Genomic DNA, 21,195 nt, shown 5'->3' on the forward strand with positions numbered 1-21,195 from the left:
TCAGTTGATTGGATATGATTTAGAAAGGCACACACCTGTCTATATAAGTTCTCATAGTTAACAGTGCATGTCAGAGCACAAACCAAGCCATGAATTGTCTGTAGACCTGCGAAGCAGGATTGTATCAAGGCACAGATCTGGGGAAATGTAGAGAAAAACTTCTGGAGCGTTTTAGGTCCCAATGAGCACAGTGGCCTCCATCATCCGTAAATGGAAGATGTTTGAAATCACCAGGATTCTTCCTAGTGCGGGCCACCCGACCAAACTGAGTGATCGGGGGAGAAGAGCCTTAGTCAGGGAGGTGACCAAGAAACCGACAGCGCTTCAGCATTTCTCTGTTGAGAGAGGTGAAGAACAACCATCTCTGCAGCACTCTACCAATCAGGTCTGTATGCTAGAGTGGCTAGACGGAAGCAGTAACTCCTCAGTAAAAGACACATAACATCCCACCTGGAGTTTGCCAAAAGGCACCTGAAGGACTCTCAGACCATGAGAAACAAAATTCTCTGGTCTGATGAAACTCTTTGGCCTGAATGGCAAGCGTCATGTCTGGAGGAAACAAGGCACCGCCCTTCACCTGGCCAATACCATCCCTGCAGTGAAGCATAGTAGTGGCAGCATCATGCTGTGGGGATGTTTTTTCAGTGGCAGAACCTAGGAGACTCATCAGGATAGAGGGAAAGATGAATGCAGCAATGTACAGAGATATGCTTGATGAAAACCGGCTCCAGAGTGCCCTTGACTTCAGACTGGGGTGAAGGTTCATCTTCCAATAGGACAACGGCCCACAGCCAAGATAGCAATGGAGTGCCTATGGGGCAACTCTGTGAATATCCTTGACTGGCCCAGCCAGAGCCCAGACTTGAACTTGATTGAACATCTCTGGAGAGATCTAAAAATGGCTGTGCACCAACTCTCCCCAGCCAACCTGATGGAGCTTGAGAGTTCCTGCAAAGAAGAATGAAAGAAACTGCCCAAAAATAGGTGTGCCAAGCTTATAGCATCCAGTGTTGGTCATCTTACTTTAAAAAAGTAATTAGTAAAGTTACAAATTACTTCTCCCAAAAAGTAATTGCGTTAGTAACTCAGTTACTACATTGGAAAAGTAATTAGTTACTCAGCAAAGTAACTGTGACTTTTTTTTTTATATTCTATAGACGGGACTAGAGAGGGAAGTGAATGTTGCCGCCTCCATCGGCAAGATTGACACCTCGCATGCCCCCCCCCCCCGAACCATAGCAGGCCGCGTGCCCTCAATATGGGGGGTGCTTTGGGAAAGAGGGAGGACAAGGGCTTCTTCCCCACAACCCTGGCCATTGGTTGTCGGGGTCTGTGGGTGGGGGGCTTATCAGAATCCAGGAACCCCCTCTAATAAGGGGGCCCCCAGATTCTGGCCCCCTACGCTATGTGAATTCACCTAGGGGTACAATGTACCCCTACCCATTCATCTGGGGAAAAAAGTATTAATAAAAAAAACACAACACAGGTTTATATAGTAATTTATTAATCAGCTCCGGGGGTCTTCTTCTGACTTCGGGGGTCTTCTTTGGACTTTTCCGCTCTGTTCGGCCTCTTCTCCCGGTGTCCGGCCTCTTCTCCCGCTCTCTGGCGTCTTCTCCCGCTCTCTCCGGTTCTTCTTCTGGCCTCCTCCGCTATCTTCTTGCAGCTCTTTTACTAGCGGAGGAGCCCGGTCTCCCCCGTCCTTCTTCCTTCTTTTTGTTGTTTTTTTTTTATTTTTAATACATTTGCAAAGATTTCAAACAAACTTCTTTCACGTTTTCATTATGGGATATTGTTGATAGAATTTTGAGGAAAATAATGAATTTAATCCATCTCCGACCGCAACATACAGGGATATACAATGTAATACTGACATATAATCACACACATGGGTTGGACTTGATGGACTTGTGTCTTTTTTCAAGCTCACCTACTATGTAACTATGTAAGAGCAATAACACCAAATTTGACACACTTTCTCCCCATTCACACCTGAGACCTTTTAATACTAACAAGTCACATGACACCGGGGGAGGTAAAATGGCTAACTGGGCCCAATTTGGACAGTTTCACTTAGGGGTGTGCTCACCTTTGTTGCCAACGGTTTAGACATTAATGGCTGTGTGTTGAGTTATTTTGAGGGGACATCAAGCTGTACACTCACTACTTTACATTGTAGAAAAGTGTAATCTCTTCAGTGTTGTCACATGAAAAGATATAATAAAATATTTACAAAAATGTGAGGGGTGTACTCACTTTTGTGAGATACTGTATATTCTTACTTGTATCTTGGTGTGCTTTGTGTTTTTCTTCCAGATCTGTGCAATAATCTAGCTTGAAACTTTACTTGTCACTTGCCATGTCACCTGCCACACATTACGGATTGTCACTTGCCATGTCGCCTGCCACATGTTATGGATTGTCACTTGCCACGTCCTGGATTGTCACTTGCCACGCTGCCTGCCACACATTATGGATTGTCACTTGCCACATCACGGATTGTCACTTGCCACGTCACCTGCCACACATTACGGATTGTCACTTGCCACGTCCTGGATTGTCACTTGCCACAAATTACGGTTTGACACTTGCCACGTCCCGGATTGTCACTTGCCACGTCCCGTATTGTCACCTTGCCACACATTATGGATTGTCACTTGCCACTTCACCTGTCACACATTACGGATTGTCACTTGCCACATCACCTAACACAAATTACGGATTGACACTTGCCACGTCCCGATTGTCACTTGCCATGCCCCGTATTGTCACCTTGCCACACATTACGGATTGTCACTTGCCACGTCATGTGTCACACATTACGGATTGTCACTTGCCATGTCCCGGATTGTCACTTGCCACGTCTCCTGCCATACATTACGGACTGTCACTTGCCATGTCACAGATTGTCACTTGCCACATCGCCTGCCACGCATTATGGATTGGCACTTGCCACGTCACGGATTGTCACTTGCCACGTCGCTTGCCACATGTTACGGGTTGTCACTTGATGTGCCATTTTCCTGCTGTGTCCCAGAGTCAGGTAGCAGATGATCAGTCAGGCAGAAGAGAGATAATGTAATCTCTCTGCTTCCCGCAGCTACCTGCACAGTGAGGGAGGAACTGCACTGCAGGAATGCAGGGCGGTGAGAGATGTCATCTCTATGCACCCCCGCCAGCCAGCTCCCTGATTGGCCAGCCCGCTCACCCACTAGCCGCCCAGCTGTCTTACCAACTGAGCCTCCTGACAGCCCTCGGAGCTGCCTTGGGTCTCTCACCCGCGGATGCACCCGCGCTTTCCCCCGCGGACCTGTGGAGCCGCCGGCTCTGACCCCTGGACCTGCCCGCTCTCACCTGCAGAGCAGCCTGTCCTCACCGGACCCTACTCAGGAGCAGGTCCCAAAGTGCCCGCGTGTGTCGCTATGGCGGAAGTTTCGCCACTGCTACCAGGACATTCAGCAGGCGCAGCGGGACTTGCACCTGTCTAGGAAGCTGCAACCTGTCCCACATGAGTGCCCACGGTTGAAATTCCGGAACCGGGGAGAGAAGCGATGGTTCAGGTGAGCACATCACTGGAGCATGGGACAGGTGAGTGAGTGTGAGTTTATGAAATGTCAGCAGATATACTTTTTGTAGCTGCTAACTTTTACACCCCTTTCACACTACAGTGCTGCTAAGGCCTGGTTCACACCTATGCAGGTTGCAGTTTGCATATCCCAGGTGCATTTTGCGTTTTTCAAAACATGTTTTTTGATCCATAAGGCTGGATTCACACTGATGCATTTTTAGCGCTTTTTGCATTTTGCAGATTTGCACTACAGATAGTGTTCCATAGGAAACCATGTTAAATGAACTGTATTGCAAATCTGCAAAATGCAAAAAACGCTAAAACTGCATAGATGTGAAACCAAAAACCAGAAAAAAGTCCCTGCCCCTTTCCAAAAATGTCCAGATGTGAACTACTTCTATAGGAAACTAAGTTAAATGGACTGTAATGTGTTTCTGCAAAACTGAAAATGCACTAAAACATGCACAGGTGTGAACCAGGCCTAAAACAGCGCTAAAGTGCTCGTTGTTTTTTCCGTGCTTTAGCTGCATTTGAGCTGTGCTTTTCAGGCCGCTAGATAAAAAGGTAAAAAGTCCAGTTTTGCAGCGTTTTGGAAGCGCTGCCCATTCATTGCAATAGGCAGGCGCGTTTTGGAAATGCTATTTACAGCGCTCCCAACCCGCCCCACCGTGTTATTTGTGAACCGTCTTTTCATTATTTCAATACAAGTTCTTTCACTGCACTGGGACTGAGTGTGTTATTCCCACCGCACCCCACCTACATACTCACTGACAGCCTATCTCATGAATACCTTCTGGCCCATAGCGGAATGGTCCACCTTCAGGCATCCCTGCCTTCATTTTATTTATTACTATATATGCGCCAACATGAAGGCTCCCATTGTTTAGAATTAGGGACCACACTTCACAAATGGGCCTTGACTAGGCAGTGAGGCTGCCACATAGATTTGCTAATATTGTGCATCAAAAAACTGTTTTTAACATTGTTTTAAATTATAATTAATTTTTTTTGCTGGGTAAGTGTGCTGGGAAATTTTTGTATTGTGTTTGCTCTGTGAAAAATCTTAAAGTGGTTGTAAACCTCAGACATGAACTATGAACAAAATATATCCCTCTACAGTCTGTACTTGTCTTACTTAAGATCACCAAGTGTCATTTCTGTCTGCTGCTTCATTCCTCTGCTATCAGCATGAATCACTTTTGACAAGTTTTTCCTGACACCAAGAAAAAAAAGGTGACAGGGGAGGTTGCTCCAACTAATTGACAGCCTCAGCACTGTTCCTTTGTGCTGTGTGGATGGTTGTGTGTGCCTTTCCTCCAATCAGCTCTCAGATCTCTCCTCACTAAGCTCTGCAAAGTGTAATTTCAGCGCCCCACCCCCTTTTTTCTGACAGCTCAGACAAGCTTTATAAATTGTGCAGTTTGTACAGATGTAGATAAGGGAAAACTGCAGATAAACAGGAACAATTTATGTTGGAAGATTTGCATAGCTCCCAACTGTCCTTGATTTCAAGGGACTGTCGCTGATTTGGAATAAAGTCCCTCTGTCCCTCTTTCCTTCTCATTTGTCCCTCATTTTGGTCTGATCTATATAGTTGTATATAAAATGCACTTTTTATCTTTCAAAAAGTGTTTCCCGGTGCTAAACCTTTCATACAGTTTCTAAATGACTGCATTTGTACATTTCAAAAGGCAATATAAAGGAATATATAAAGTAATAGTAAATAAAGCACTTGTGGGTTTATCTAATCTTTTTTGGTATAATTCTCTTTTAAGGGGGGTGTGTCCTATGTCTACATACTTTTGCTAATAGGTGTCCCTCCTTCCCATCTCGAAAAGCTGGGAGGTATGAATTTGTTTCATCTCTGTGTATCACCTGAGGCCAGTCACTTCACTGGGTATATGGAAGGGTTTACAACCGCTTTAATTTAAAAAGCTTACTATAAATTCATTGGAGCAGTGGTTGCCATTTTTGTTTGTCTGCAGTGGGTTTCCTGCAAGCTAATCAAAAGTGAGACCCGTTACTATGTAATATTGCCCTTTTTTGCGTCTTCATTATTATATGCAATTTCTAACTAAGCATTACAATATTAATCTACAGTACATACACTATATTGTCAAAAGTATTGTGACAACTGCCTTTACATGCACATGAATAGTGATGGCCGAACGGTTCGCCCGGCGGTCGTTTCGCGGCGAATTTCCGACTTTCGCCGTCCGCGGGTTCGAACGCCTTTTTCCGTCGTTCGCCCCGGCGGACTTACGTGTTTAATGTATACAAGAACTTTAACCTTTCGTGACACGTTTATCATGTGTTACAGGACAACCAATTGAGACATGACAGCTCATGGACACTTGGACATTCCCCCTAACCTATAAATACACCCGATCCGGTGGCCATTTTACATTCTTTCTTCTGTCACTGTAGGGAAAGGATCCTGTGTGGAGTAGGGACAGAGAAAACGCTAGCTATTTGGTACACAAAAGTTCTTTTCAGGACTGGTATAGGTGTTAGGTCAGCAGCCTGAGTTTCTTTTGTCAGTTTAGATAAAGGGACAGAGCGCTGTATGCTGCTATTTTAGGGACAGCTCAGCCAGATTAGTCTTTCTTCATCATCATCATCATCATCATCATTAGCTGTTACTATCAGGTCCACAAAAGAGCTGTTCCAGCTAATCGTTCCAGCCTACTCTTTTTTGCCAATTTGTATAGGGACAGGCAGGAAGCAGTGTGTCAGGCAGTGAGGATAATTTTAAAGACTTGCTGTTACTATTAGTTCCACAAAGGTTCTTTTCAGGACTGGTATCAGTGGTACGGTAATAGGCTTGTACACGTATAATATTCTTTCTTCCAAATATAGAAAGAATATTATACTTGACTGCTGCCCTTCTGCTGCAGTCTGCTAATCATTCACAACTCACTTGTTCCACAAAGCTCTTTATCAGGACTGGTAACTTGGTCTGTCTAGGGTGCTACGGTACATAGGCTTGGGTGCGGTACAGTCTGCTGTTCTGTAAGGACCGCTATCGGTCCACAATAGATAGGGTTGCCGTGCACTACTGCTGACCGCTGCCCTATACTGCAGCAGTCCTTCAGCGGTATAGGGACTGACGCACAGTCTGCTAAACACTAATACACAACCTGCTTGGTCCACAAAAGTTCTTATAAGGACTGGTAACTTGGTATAGGGTGCTACGGTACATAGGCCTGAGTGCGTTACAGTCTGCTGTTCTGTAAGGACCGCTATCGGTCCACAATACATAGGGTTGACGTGCACTACTGCTGACCGCTGCCCTATACTGCAGCAGTCCTTCAGCGGTATAGGGACTGACGCACAGTCTGCTAAACACTAACACACAACCTGCTTGGTCCACAAAAGTTCTTATAAGGACTGGTAACTTGGTATAGGGTGCTACGGTACATAGGCCTGAGTGCAGTACAGTCTGCTGTTCTGTAAGGACTGCTATCGGTCCACAATACATAGGGTTGCCGTGCACTACTGCTGACCGCTGCCCTATACTGCAGCAGTCCTTCAGCGGTATAGGGACTGACGCACAGTCTGCTAAACACTAATACACAACCTGCTTGGTCCACAAAAGTTCTTATAAGGACTGGTAACTTGGTATAGGGTGCTACGGTACATAGGCCTGAGTGCGTTACAGTCTGCTGTTCTGTAAGGACCGCTATCGGTCCACAATACATAGGGTTGCCGTGCACTACTGCTGACCGCTGCCCTATACTGCAGCAGTCCTTCATTGGTATAGGGACTGACGTACAGTCTGCTAATCACTAACACACAACCTGCTTGGTCCACAAAAGTTCTTATAAGGACTGGTAACTTGGTATAGGGTGCTACGGTACATAGGCCTGAGTGCGTTACAGTCTGCTGTTCTGTAAGGACCGCTATCGGTCCACAATACATAGGGTTGCCGTGCACTACTGCTGACCGCTGCCCTATACTGCAGCAGTCCTTCATTGGTATAGGGACTGACGTACAGTCTGCTAATCACTAACACACAACCTGCTTGGTCCACAAAAGTTCTTATAAGGACTGGTAACTTGGTATAGGGTGCTACGGTACATAGGCCTGAGTGCGTTACAGTCTGCTGTTCTGTAAGGACCGCTATCGGTCCACAATACATAGGGTTGCCGTGCACTACTGCTGACCGCTGCCCTATACTGCAGCAGTCCTTCAGCGGTATAGGGACTGACGCACAGTCTGCTAAACACTAACACACAACCTGCTTGGTCCACAAAAGTTCTTATAAGGACTGGTAACTTGGTATAGGGTGCTACGGTACATAGGCCTGAGTGCGTTACAGTCTGCTGTTCTGTAAGGACCGCTATCGGTCCACAATACATAGGGTTGCCGTGCACTACTGCTGACCGCTGCCCTATACTGCAGCAGTCCTTCATTGGTATAGGGACTGACGTACAGTCTGCTAATCACTAACACACAACCTGCTTGGTCCACAAAAGTTCTTATAAGGACTGGTAACTTGGTATAGGGTGCTACGGTACATAGGCCTGAGTGCGTTACAGTCTGCTGTTCTGTAAGGACCGCTATCGGTCCACAATACATAGGGTTGCCGTGCACTACTGCTGACCGCTGCCCTATACTGCAGCAGTCCTTCATTGGTATAGGGACTGACGTACAGTCTGCTAATCACTAACACACAACCTGCTTGGTCCACAAAAGTTCTTATAAGGACTGGTAACTTGGTATAGGGTGCTACGGTACATAGGCCTGAGTGCGTTACAGTCTGCTGTTCTGTAAGGACCGCTATCGGTCCACAATACATAGGGTTGCCGTGCACTACTGCTGACCGCTGCCCTATACTGCAGCAGTCCTTCAGCGGTATAGGGACTGACGCACAGTCTGCTAAACACTAACACACAACCTGCTTGGTCCACAAAAGTTCTTATAAGGACTGGTAACTTGGTATAGGGTGCTACGGTACATAGGCCTGAGTGCAGTACAGTCTGCTGTTCTGTAAGGACCGCTATCGGTCCACAATACATAGGGTTGCCGTGCACTACTGCTGACCGCTGCCCTATACTGCAGCAGTCCTTCATTGGTATAGGGACTGACGTACAGTCTGCTAATCACTAACACACAACCTGCTTGGTCCACAAAAGTTCTTATAAGGACTGGTAACTTGGTATAGGGTGCTACGGTACATAGGCCTGAGTGCGTTACAGTCTGCTGTTCTGTAAGGACCGCTATCGGTCCACAATACATAGGGTTGCCGTGCACTACTGCTGACCGCTGCCCTATACTGCAGCAGTCCTTCATTGGTATAGGGACTGACGTACAGTCTGCTAATCACTAACACACAACCTGCTTGGTCCACAAAAGTTCTTATAAGGACTGGTAACTTGGTATAGGGTGCTACGGTACATAGGCCTGAGTGCGTTACAGTCTGCTGTTCTGTAAGGACCGCTATCGGTCCACAATACATAGGGTTGCCGTGCACTACTGCTGACCGCTGCCCTATACTGCAGCAGTCCTTCAGCGGTATAGGGACTGACGCACAGTCTGCTAAACACTAACACACAACCTGCTTGGTCCACAAAAGTTCTTATAAGGACTGGTAACTTGGTATAGGGTGCTACGGTACATAGGCCTGAGTGCAGTACAGTCTGCTGTTCTGTAAGGACCGCTATCGGTCCACAATACATAGGGTTGCCGTGCACTACTGCTGACCGCTGCCCTATACTGCAGCAGTCCTTCAGCGGTATAGGGACTGACGCACAGTCTGCTAAACACTAACACACAACCTGCTTGGTCCACAAAAGTTCTTATAAGGACTGGTAACTTGGTATAGGGTGCTACGGTACATAGGCCTGAGTGCGTTACAGTCTGCTGTTCTGTAAGGACCGCTATCGGTCCACAATACATAGGGTTGCCGTGCACTACTGCTGACCGCTGCCCTATACTGCAGCAGTCCTTCATTGGTATAGGGACTGACGTACAGTCTGCTAATCACTAACACACAACCTGCTTGGTCCACAAAAGTTCTTATAAGGACTGGTAACTTGGTATAGGGTGCTACGGTACATAGGCCTGAGTGCGTTACAGTCTGCTGTTCTGTAAGGACCGCTATCGGTCCACAATACATAGGGTTGCCGTGCACTACTGCTGACCGCTGCCCTATACTGCAGCAGTCCTTCATTGGTATAGGGACTGACGTACAGTCTGCTAATCACTAACACACAACCTGCTTGGTCCACAAAAGTTCTTATAAGGACTGGTAACTTGGTATAGGGTGCTACGGTACATAGGCCTGAGTGCGTTACAGTCTGCTGTTCTGTAAGGACCGCTATCGGTCCACAATACATAGGGTTGCCGTGCACTACTGCTGACCGCTGCCCTATACTGCAGCAGTCCTTCATTGGTATAGGGACTGACGTACAGTCTGCTAATCACTAACACACAACCTGCTTGGTCCACAAAAGTTCTTATAAGGACTGGTAACTTGGTATAGGGTGCTACGGTACATAGGCCTGAGTGCGTTACAGTCTGCTGTTCTGTAAGGACCGCTATCGGTCCACAATACATAGGGTTGCCGTGCACTACTGCTGACCGCTGCCCTATACTGCAGCAGTCCTTCAGCGGTATAGGGACTGACGCACAGTCTGCTAAACACTAACACACAACCTGCTTGGTCCACAAAAGTTCTTATAAGGACTGGTAACTTGGTATAGGGTGCTACGGTACATAGGCCTGAGTGCAGTACAGTCTGCTGTTCTGTAAGGACCGCTATCGGTCCACAATACATAGGGTTGCCGTGCACTACTGCTGACCGCTGCCCTATACTGCAGCAGTCCTTCATTGGTATAGGGACTGACGTACAGTCTGCTAATCACTAACACACAACCTGCTTGGTCCACAAAAGTTCTTATAAGGACTGGTAACTTGGTATAGGGTGCTACGGTACATAGGCCTGAGTGCGTTACAGTCTGCTGTTCTGTAAGGACCGCTATCGGTCCACAATACATAGGGTTGCCGTGCACTACTGCTGACCGCTGCCCTATACTGCAGCAGTCCTTCATTGGTATAGGGACTGACGTACAGTCTGCTAATCACTAACACACAACCTGCTTGGTCCACAAAAGTTCTTATAAGGACTGGTAACTTGGTATAGGGTGCTACGGTACATAGGCCTGAGTGCGTTACAGTCTGCTGTTCTGTAAGGACCGCTATCGGTCCACAATACATAGGGTTGCCGTGCACTACTGCTGACCGCTGCCCTATACTGCAGCAGTCCTTCAGCGGTATAGGGACTGACGCACAGTCTGCTAAACACTAACACACAACCTGCTTGGTCCACAAAAGTTCTTATAAGGACTGGTAACTTGGTATAGGGTGCTACGGTACATAGGCCTGAGTGCAGTACAGTCTGCTGTTCTGTAAGGACCGCTATCGGTCCACAATACATAGGGTTGCCGTGCACTACTGCTGACCGCTGCCCTATACTGCAGCAGTCCTTCAGCGGTATAGGGACTGACGCACAGTCTGCTAAACACTAACACACAACCTGCTTGGTCCACAAAAGTTCTTATAAGGACTGGTAACTTGGTATAGGGTGCTACGGTACATAGGCCTGAGTGCGTTACAGTCTGCTGTTCTGTAAGGACCGCTATCGGTCCACAATACATAGGGTTGCCGTGCACTACTGCTGACCGCTGCCCTATACTGCAGCAGTCCTTCATTGGTATAGGGACTGACGTACAGTCTGCTAATCACTAACACACAACCTGCTTGGTCCACAAAAGTTCTTATAAGGACTGGTAACTTGGTATAGGGTGCTACGGTACATAGGCCTGAGTGCGTTACAGTCTGCTGTTCTGTAAGGACCGCTATCGGTCCACAATACATAGGGTTGCCGTGCACTACTGCTGACCGCTGCCCTATACTGCAGCAGTCCTTCATTGGTATAGGGACTGACGTACAGTCTGCTAATCACTAACACACAACCTGCTTGGTCCACAAAAGTTCTTATAAGGACTGGTAACTTGGTATAGGGTGCTACGGTACATAGGCCTGAGTGCGTTACAGTCTGCTGTTCTGTAAGGACCGCTATCGGTCCACAATACATAGGGTTGCCGTGCACTACTGCTGACCGCTGCCCTATACTGCAGCAGTCCTTCAGCGGTATAGGGACTGACGCACAGTCTGCTAAACACTAACACACAACCTGCTTGGTCCACAAAAGTTCTTATAAGGACTGGTAACTTGGTATAGGGTGCTACGGTACATAGGCCTGAGTGCAGTACAGTCTGCTGTTCTGTAAGGACCGCTATCGGTCCACAATACATAGGGTTGCCGTGCACTACTGCTGACCGCTGCCCTATACTGCAGCAGTCCTTCATTGGTATAGGGACTGACGTACAGTCTGCTAATCACTAACACACAACCTGCTTGGTCCACAAAAGTTCTTATAAGGACTGGTAACTTGGTATAGGGTGCTACGGTACATAGGCCTGAGTGCGTTACAGTCTGCTGTTCTGTAAGGACCGCTATCGGTCCACAATACATAGGGTTGCCGTGCACTACTGCTGACCGCTGCCCTATACTGCAGCAGTCCTTCAGCGGTATAGGGACTGACGCACAGTCTGCTAAACACTAACACACAACCTGCTTGGTCCACAAAAGTTCTTATAAGGACTGGTAACTTGGTATAGGGTGCTACGGTACATAGGCCTGAGTGCAGTACAGTCTGCTGTTCTGTAAGGACCGCTATCGGTCCACAATACATAGGGTTGCCGTGCACTACTGCTGACCGCTGCCCTATACTGCAGCAGTCCTTCATTGGTATAGGGACTGACGTACAGTCTGCTAATCACTAACACACAACCTGCTTGGTCCACAAAAGTTCTTATAAGGACTGGTAACTTGGTATAGGGTGCTACGGTACATAGGCCTGAGTGCGTTACAGTCTGCTGTTCTGTAAGGACCGCTATCGGTCCACAATACATAGGGTTGCCGTGCACTACTGCTGACCGCTGCCCTATACTGCAGCAGTCCTTCATTGGTATAGGGACTGACGTACAGTCTGCTAATCACTAACACACAACCTGCTTGGTCCACAAAAGTTTTTATAAGGACTGGTAACTTGGTATAGGGTGCTACGGTACATAGGCCTGAGTGCAGTACAGTCTGCTGTTCTGTAAGGACCGCTATCGGTCCACAATACATAGGGTTGACGTGCACTACTGCTGACCGCTGCCCTATACTGCAGCAGTCCTTCATTGGTATAGGGACTGACGTACAGTCTGCTAATCACTAACACACAACCTGCTTGGTCCACAAAAGTTCTTATAAGGACTGGTAACTTGGTATAGGGTGCTACGGTACATAGGCCTGAGTGCAGTACAGTCTGCTGTTCTGTAAGGACCGCTATCGGTCCACAATACATAGGGTTGCCGTGCACTACTGCTGACCGCTGCCCTATACTGCAGCAGTCCTTCATTGGTATAGGGACTGACGTACAGTCTGCTAATCACTAACACACAACCTGCTTGGTCCACAAAAGTTTTTATAAGGACTGGTAACTTGGTATAGGGTGCTACGGTACATAGGCCTGAGTGCAGTACAGTCTGCTGTTCTGTAAGGACCGCTATCGGTCCACAATACATAGGGTTGACGTGCACTACTGCTGACCGCTGCCCTATACTGCAGCAGTCCTTCAGCGGTATAGGGACTAAGAGTTTTGTCACAGGGTGATTTAAAAAATGACAGGCAGAGGAAGAGGCAGGCCCTTCCGCAGGGGTGGTAGGGGTAGGGCAGGAGCAACAGCCTTGAGCCAAAGTGGGAAGTTGCAGAAGGTGCGTTCAATTACTTTAAAGGACGCACCAGACTTGGTTGAGTGGCTCACTCAGCCTTATTCTTCTGCACCCTCCTCATCCTCTCGATCTGCACCCTCTTCTTCACTCTCTGCTATGTGCACCCCCAAAGACACTACCACCAACAACACCACCACCACCACATACCTTCCGCTTGAGTGCAAATGGGGGCCTTCATGCTCCAGTGTTTTAATAGGGACCCCCGTATAAAAAGCATGAGGGTCAAGGACCAGTACTGGGTGGCAACGTACTTAGATCCCCGGTACAAACACAAAATGGCGGAAATGTTACCGCCGTCGCAGAGGGCTGTCAGAATGCAGCACTTCCAGGCCTTGCTTCGAGAAATGCTGCATTCTGCTTTTGCGTGCGCTGGCAGAGGAGCAATTCCCACTCCCAGAGAAGGATTTGCGGGTACCAATCCAACAGCGCCTGCAAGAAGAGGCCGGTTTGAAGATGTGTTGGTGACTTCGGATATGAGGTCATTCTTTCAGCCGACCCATCGACAGGTGTCATCCGGATCCAGCATCAGGGAACGCCTAGACCGTCAGGTGTCCGACTACATTGGGTTAACGGCCGATGTGGACGCTCTGAGGAGTGATGAACCCCTAGACTACTGGGTGGGCAGGCTTGACCTCTGGCCAGAGCTTGCCCAATTTGCAATCGAACTGTTGGCTTGCCCCTCATCCAGTGTCCTGTCCGAAAGGACGTTCAGCGCAGCAGGGGGGATTGTGACCGATAAGCGTACTCGCCTAGCTCACGACAGTGTTAACTACCTCACATTTCTAAAAATGAATGAGGCATGGATCTCGGAGGAATTCAACACATGTGATCAGTAGACCATGTATATGTCTATAAACAATTTTTGGAATCAAGCACACAGACCTTCTTAATTCATTTGGCTCACTTCCCTGACCCAAAAAAGCACACCGTACTATATGCCCCTACCCTCCTCTTTGAAGAGGTTGAGCGGTGTCATATTTCTACTGGGGCTGCTTATTATGAGGGGTTCCCACCATCCCTGTGCTGTGCTGACTTCCTCCTGGGTGTTCTTATTATGAGGGGCTCCCACCATCCCTGTGCTGTGCTGACTTCCTCCTGGGGGTTCTTATTATGAGGGGCTCCCACCATCCCTGTGCTGTGCTGACTTCCTCCTGGGGGTTCTTATTATGAGGGGATCACACCATCCCTGTGCTGTGCTGACTTCCTCCTGGGGCTGCTTACGGTGCTGCTGTCAGCGCTGTATGTCACGGAGCTGCTGTCAGCGCTGTATGTCACGGAGCTGCTGTCAGCGCTGTATGTCACGGAGCTGCTGTCAGCGCTGTATGTCACGGAGCTGCTGTCAGCGCTGTATGTCACGGAGCTGCTGTCAGCGCTGTATGTCACGGAGCTGCTGTCAGCGCTGTATGTCACGGAGCTGCTGTCAGCGCTGTATGTCACGGTGCTGCTGTCAGCGCTGTATGTCACGGAGCTGCTGTCAGCGCTGTATGTCACGGAGCTGCTGTCAGTGCTGTATGTCACGGAGCTGCTGTCAGCGCTGTATGTCACGGAGCTGCTGTCAGCGCTGTATGTCACGGAGCTGCTGTCAGCGCTGTATGTCACGGTGCTGCTGTCAGCGCTGTATGTCACGGAGCTGCTGTCAGCGCTGTATGTCACGGAGCTGCTGTCAGTGCTGTATGTCACGGAGCTGCTGTCAGCGCTGTATGTCACGGAGCTGCTGTCAGCGCTGTATGTCACGGAGCTGCTGTCAGCGCTGTATGTCACGGTGCTGCTGTCAGCGCTGTATGTCACGGAGCTGCTGTCAGCGCTGTATGTCACGGAGCTGCTGTCAGCGCTGTATGTCACGGAGCTGCTGTCAGCGCTGTATGTCACGGAGCTGCTGTCAGCGCTGTATGTCACGGAGCTGCTGTCAGCGCTGTATGTCACGGTGCTGATGTCAGTGCTCTGTATTACGGTGCTGCTGTCAGTGCTCTGTATCTCCTGCACCCTCTTGTTTGCCTACCCTGGTCCCTGACCTTCCCTCTCCTCCATTGCCTTCATTAGCTCCATAGTCCTGAATTGTCAGAACAATTTCCCAAATAAAAAAAAAATGCTTGTAGTTATCGATCCCAAATTCACCTCATACATGTATTATGCTATTGTCCAGGTGGTGGGACTACGTGCTACCCCCTAATAATTACCCCGTGGCCGCAAATTCGACCTAAAGGTTTGCGAAATTCGCCTCCCATTGAAGTCAATGGAGCCCGCGGCGAACGGTCGTTTTCGCGAACGTTTGTGCCCGTTCGCGTTTCGCGTTCGCGAAACGTCCCGTCGGAAGTTCGTCCATCACTACACATGAACTATAATGGCATCCCAGTCTTAGTCCGTAGGGTTCAATATTGAGTTGGCCCTCCCTTTGCAGCTATAGCAGCTTCAACTCTTCTGTGAATGCTGACCACAAGCTTTAGGAGTGTGTCTATAAGAATGTTTGACCATTCTTCCAAAAGTGCATTTGAGAGCTCAGGCACTGATGTGAATAATGCCGCGTACACACGTAGCGGACTGTCCGTCGGACTTTCCGAACGGGCTACTTGCCCACACACGGCACTTTTTCAGCGGACTAATACAGCGTACTAAGTCCGCCATACTATCCGCCGTACTTTTGAAATGAACGGACTCGCCCACGCACACGGAGGAAAGTCCGCCTGATTTCGAGCGCGTCTCCAGGTAGGTGGGGCCCGCGAAGGAGACGTCGCTGGCCCTGCCACCTGCTTTGGACTTAAAGGGGAACCCCATCGCCGAAAAAAATCGGCGTGGGGGGCCCCCCCAGGTCCACATCAGACCCTTGTCCGAGCACGCTACCCGGCTGGCCAGGAAAGGGGGGGACGAGCGAGCGGCGCGGCCCGGCCCCCCCTTCCCCAAGGCACCCCTCATGTTGAGGGCACGCGGCCTGGTACGGCTCAGGAGGGGGGGCACTCGCTCCTCCCCCCCTTTCCTGGCCGACCGGGTAGCGTGCTCGGACAAGGGTCTGATGTGGACGTGGGGGGACCCCGCGCCAATTTTTTTCGGCGTTGGGGTTCCCCTTTAAGTCCATACCAGGTGGCGGGGCCAGCGACGTCTCCTTCGCGGGCCCCGCCTACCTGGATATCCGCTCGAAATGAGCGGACTTGTCTCCGGGTGGGAAAAGTCCGTTCATTTCAAAAGTACGGCGGACTGGCACACACACGGCCGGATTGTCCACCAAAATGCGAGTCCTGCGGGAAGATTGGAGTGAAAAACTACTTTCTAAGTCCGCCGTACTTTCGGGTCAAAAAAGTATGCCGGAGGCTACACACGGGGGGATTGTTCGGCGGACTTCAGTTTGCCGGACTTTTCCACCCGCTTGTTTGATCGTGTGTATGCGGCATAAGAGGGCCTGGCTCGCAGTCTCCGCTCTAATTCATCCCAAAGGTGTTCTATCGGGTTGAGGTCAGGACTCTGTGCAGGTCAGTCAAGTTCCTCCACCCCAAACTCGCTCATCCACCTCTTTCTGGACCTTGCTTTGTGCACTGGTGCGCAGTCATGTTGGAACAGGAAGGGGCTTTCCCCAAACTATTCCCACAAAATTGGGAGCATGAAATTGTCCAAAATGTCTTGGTATACTGATACCTTAAGAGTTCCCTTCACTGGAACTAAGGGGCCAAGCCCATCCCCTGAAAAACAACCCCCCACACGTGTGTGTAAAGGCAGGCATCCCAATACTTTTGATAATATAGGGTATATACAAATATACATGTCTAGTAAAACTTACATAAAGACAGGAAGCAAGAGTAAATAGCTGTAAGGTAGCCTTAAATAGCAGTAAAAACAGACAGAGGTCCTAACCCTTCAACACTATCCAAAGCTAGAAAATTGTATTCAATTTAAAAAAAATTGTGAATCCTGGTTGTAAGTTGTGTGAATCTTGTGTGAAAACATTTATAAATAGACAACTAGAAAGTGTTAATGTAAAAACAAAAATAAAATTGTCCTGAAAACAGTATAAGTTTCCGTAAGATGAAAGCCTCCAGGACCCTGGAACCATGTTTTGCCACAAAGGAAGTCAAGAACCTTGAAAACGTTATCTTGAAACTGAAAACAGTTTGTTCTAAAAATAATTGAGAAATGTCCCTAGAGTCTAGGGGATATCCCCGTTTTTAGGGACTCTCTGTTGGTTTAGTTTAATGTTTCTGTTTTCTTGCCTAATATCCACAGCCATTATTTACAAGAAAATGAAACGGTTGTGTTCACTTTTAGCAACAATTTCCAAAAATCTGATTCCATATCTTCGGAATAGTACATACCAGAGCTCACATGCAGCTGTGGGGAGGCCTCTCCACAAAAATCAGGGGTCCCTTGATCCCTCGAGGGCTGGACACCACAATTGTGCACCCCCTAGTGGCCACTTAAAGTGATATTAAAGGTGTTATACTAACCTGCTTTGTGCAATTATTTTATACAGAGCAGTCAGTTCCCTTCTCCCTCACCAGCGATGTCCACTCCTTCTTCTTCTGAGTGCCCCCTCAGCAAGCTGTGTGCTATTGGGGCACCCAAGTTGGCATGTTCCTGAGCCAGGCTGTGTGCGACCTAAGCAGGACTTTTTTTTCTCAGAGAATAGGTGCAGGAACTCCCCCCTTCTGAGTCACCCCTTGTCTCTGCACCCTACCCACCTATGAGCACCATGGTTCTACCCCCTCCCAACCTCCCGGTATTGCCCGTTTTAGAGAATACAGAACCAAGTATCATTTTGTGGTGCTAAGTAATTTGCATGGAATTTGTTCATGACACCGAGAAAAACAGTAAAATAGAGTCCCTGTAGCGAGCAACAATGGACCCCCCCTCCCCCCAGCAAAAATATATCCACCCCAGCAACAATAGACTCCCAACAGCCAGCAGCAATAGATCCCTTCCTCAACAGTAGATCCCTCTCAGAAACGATTGACCCCCCCAGCAACATAACAGCCACCCCTAGCAACAATTGACCCTTGCCAGCAACAAAAGACCCCCCCCCCCCCCCCCACAAACAGATTCTAATAGATCCCCCAGCAGCAAACATCAATAGAACACCCCCAGCTCCCCTTGCCATTACATACTCAGTGCTGGGGGTGCTGGAACTGCATTCCCCCACATTCCTGCTGAAAAAAGCCCTGGTCCTAAGCCGCACACAGTACCTGCAAGCCACGTCCCCTGTCCTTCCTCACAGGACTTTTACTGACTGCAATAAGAGCCTATGAAAGAGAGGAGAGCAGGGCTTCTGCCAGGACAGTGCTGGATCGGTGGGGTAAGTGGTGGAGGAAGTTAGTGGTACATTTTATAACAACACAGGGGCTACATTAACCACTTGCCCACAGCACTATAGCTGATATACAGCTACAGCACATCTCTCCAGTTCTGGGTGGGCATCCCTGGACATCCCCCGAGAATGCAATTCCAGTACGCATTGGGAAGTGTCTGTGATCGCTGTGTGCCCTGGACACAGTGGAGCAGATCTGAGTAAAGAGCTAGTCACAGCAGCCCTTTACCTTGTGATCAGCTGTGCCCAACCACAGCTCACCCAGATGTAAACAGACTTGCCGTTTATCAGGTCTCCTTTCCTCACATAGAGACAACGTGTGAGGAAAGGAGAGCTGATCTGCCAAGGCACAGTGAGGACAATTCTTACACTAATAATTGATTATGAGTACAGTCCCATCAGTGCCCATCAGTGCAGCTTATCAGTGCCTCCTCATCAGTGCCTGTCAGTGAAGCTCATCAGTGCCTCCTCATCAGTGCCCATCAGTGAAGCTTATCAGTGCCATCTCATCAGTCCCCATCAGTGCTACCTCATCAATGTCCATCATTACGGCCTCGTCAATGCCCACAAGTGCAGTCTCATCAGTGCCCATCAATGCACATCATTTTGGCCTCATCAGTGCACATCAGTGCAGCCTCATCCACGCATATCAGTGGAGAAGAAAAATTACTTATTTGCTAAATTTTATAAGAGAAACTTAGAAAAACTTATTTTTTTTGCTAATTTTTCAGTCTTTGTTCATTTATTTAGCAAAGAGTGGTGATTAAATACCATCAAAATAAAGCTCTATCCGTCTCCAAAAAATTAAAAAAATGTAATTTTGGTACATTGTTGCATGACCGTGAAATTGTCATTTAACCAGTTGCCGCCCATCATATGACGGCGTCCCAGAGCGGCCGCTCTTGCACACCACTGGGTGCGTGCAGAGTGGCGATCGCGGGCGTCCATCGTGGAGATCGCAGCCACACCGCATTGCTAGAACACGGCGCGACCCAGATCTCTGTATAGAGCCGCGTCCGCGGCTCTTTAACCATGTGATTGGCTTTGTCCAATCACAGCCGATCACATGTAAACACGGAGATGTTGGTAATTGGCGCTCCACACCTCACACTGATTGGCTCTCCTCACACACTGTGTGGTGAGGAGAGCCAATCAGCGGCATTTCCACGCAGGGGGGACATCTACACATGTAGTGCCCTGATTACAATATAGAGCCAACAGTGTCACCAATCAGGGCCTACCATTGCCCACTAGTGTCAGCAATCCTGGCCAATGTGATAATGAGTGTCAAAAGTATGTAATGTACAGCACAGCTTAGAGGAGCAACAATCAGGACTATATAATGTACAGCACAGCAACCACGGGTATGTGCAGCACAGCTTATAGAGGGCAGCAATCAGTATTGTATAACATACAGCACAGCATACAGAGCAGAGCAGTCAGGAGAATTTCTGGGGTAAGTACTGTACAGGCTGCCCACTTATGTTAGCAGTCAGTGGTGATGTGCACCCTTTGTTTTTCATTAGGAGTTAAATAGGTGATTTTTCCCTGTCTTTAACTACCTAATAAAGGGAATACTTTTAAACTATTCACTTGAGATTTCATGGAAATGGCAAATCAACATTTGAAATCCCAATTCCAAGAAAATATATATACAACCTTTGTAGACATCTCTAGTTCTGCAAATATAAGCAATGTTTCTTTTGTGGTTTTAAGATCTATTTCGCACAAAATTGTTTTGAAGTTATAAAAACCCAGTGGTTTTTGTAAGCTATGTGTTTTCCATTATCTCATATCATTGGAAAAAAGTGGGGCTCTGTTGAAAGAGGAACTGCCGTTTGAAGCTACTTTCATGTGTAGGTTCCTGAAAAAGCTATTAAAGCAGATCTTCACTACATCGGAACACCACAAACCAAAAACTCTTTTTAATATTCAAAACAAATTCCACATCCATCCATGTCTCCATGCTTTATTTTGTTAAGAAATCACTTTGAAAAAATATCCCCTAGCATTTCTGGTCGTAGCCATCTTGAGTAAGGGCAAATGATTCATGTAGCATTTACTTCCTAGAATCCATCTGCCCTTAGCTCAATGTGTGCAGGAGAGTGTGTTTAGCTGAGAAAACCCATTCTTCTCTCCTCCCCTCCTTAGACATCCCAACTTGCAAAACTCATTTCAGGGAGGTGGTAAACTAATTTCCTGACGCATCATGGCAGCACACACATTGGGTTGTGACTCCGCCTCCACAACCTGATAGGACTGGTTAGCTATAGCTCCACTGCTGTATTCTCCTTTTTTTCCTCATCTGTTTGCACTGACTGGTTAAAGCCTGGAACCCCATTACCGCTTTCGCCCCAGCTAGGTTCAGCCTCTCCTAGTTGGAAGCCCTGACTGTACAGTCTCTAAATTAGCTTTATGCAGGGAACCCCACTCTGATGGTCTCAGGGGTATGTTTCTATCTTTTATCCTCTACAAACCTTAAACAGGTTTAA

Source organism: Lithobates pipiens, unplaced genomic scaffold (assembly GCF_037356315.1).
Source record: "Lithobates pipiens isolate NorthernLeopardFrog02 unplaced genomic scaffold, aLitPip1_a1.2 Scaffold_13, whole genome shotgun sequence".
NCBI classification, from domain to species: Eukaryota; Metazoa; Chordata; class Amphibia; order Anura; family Ranidae; genus Lithobates; species Lithobates pipiens.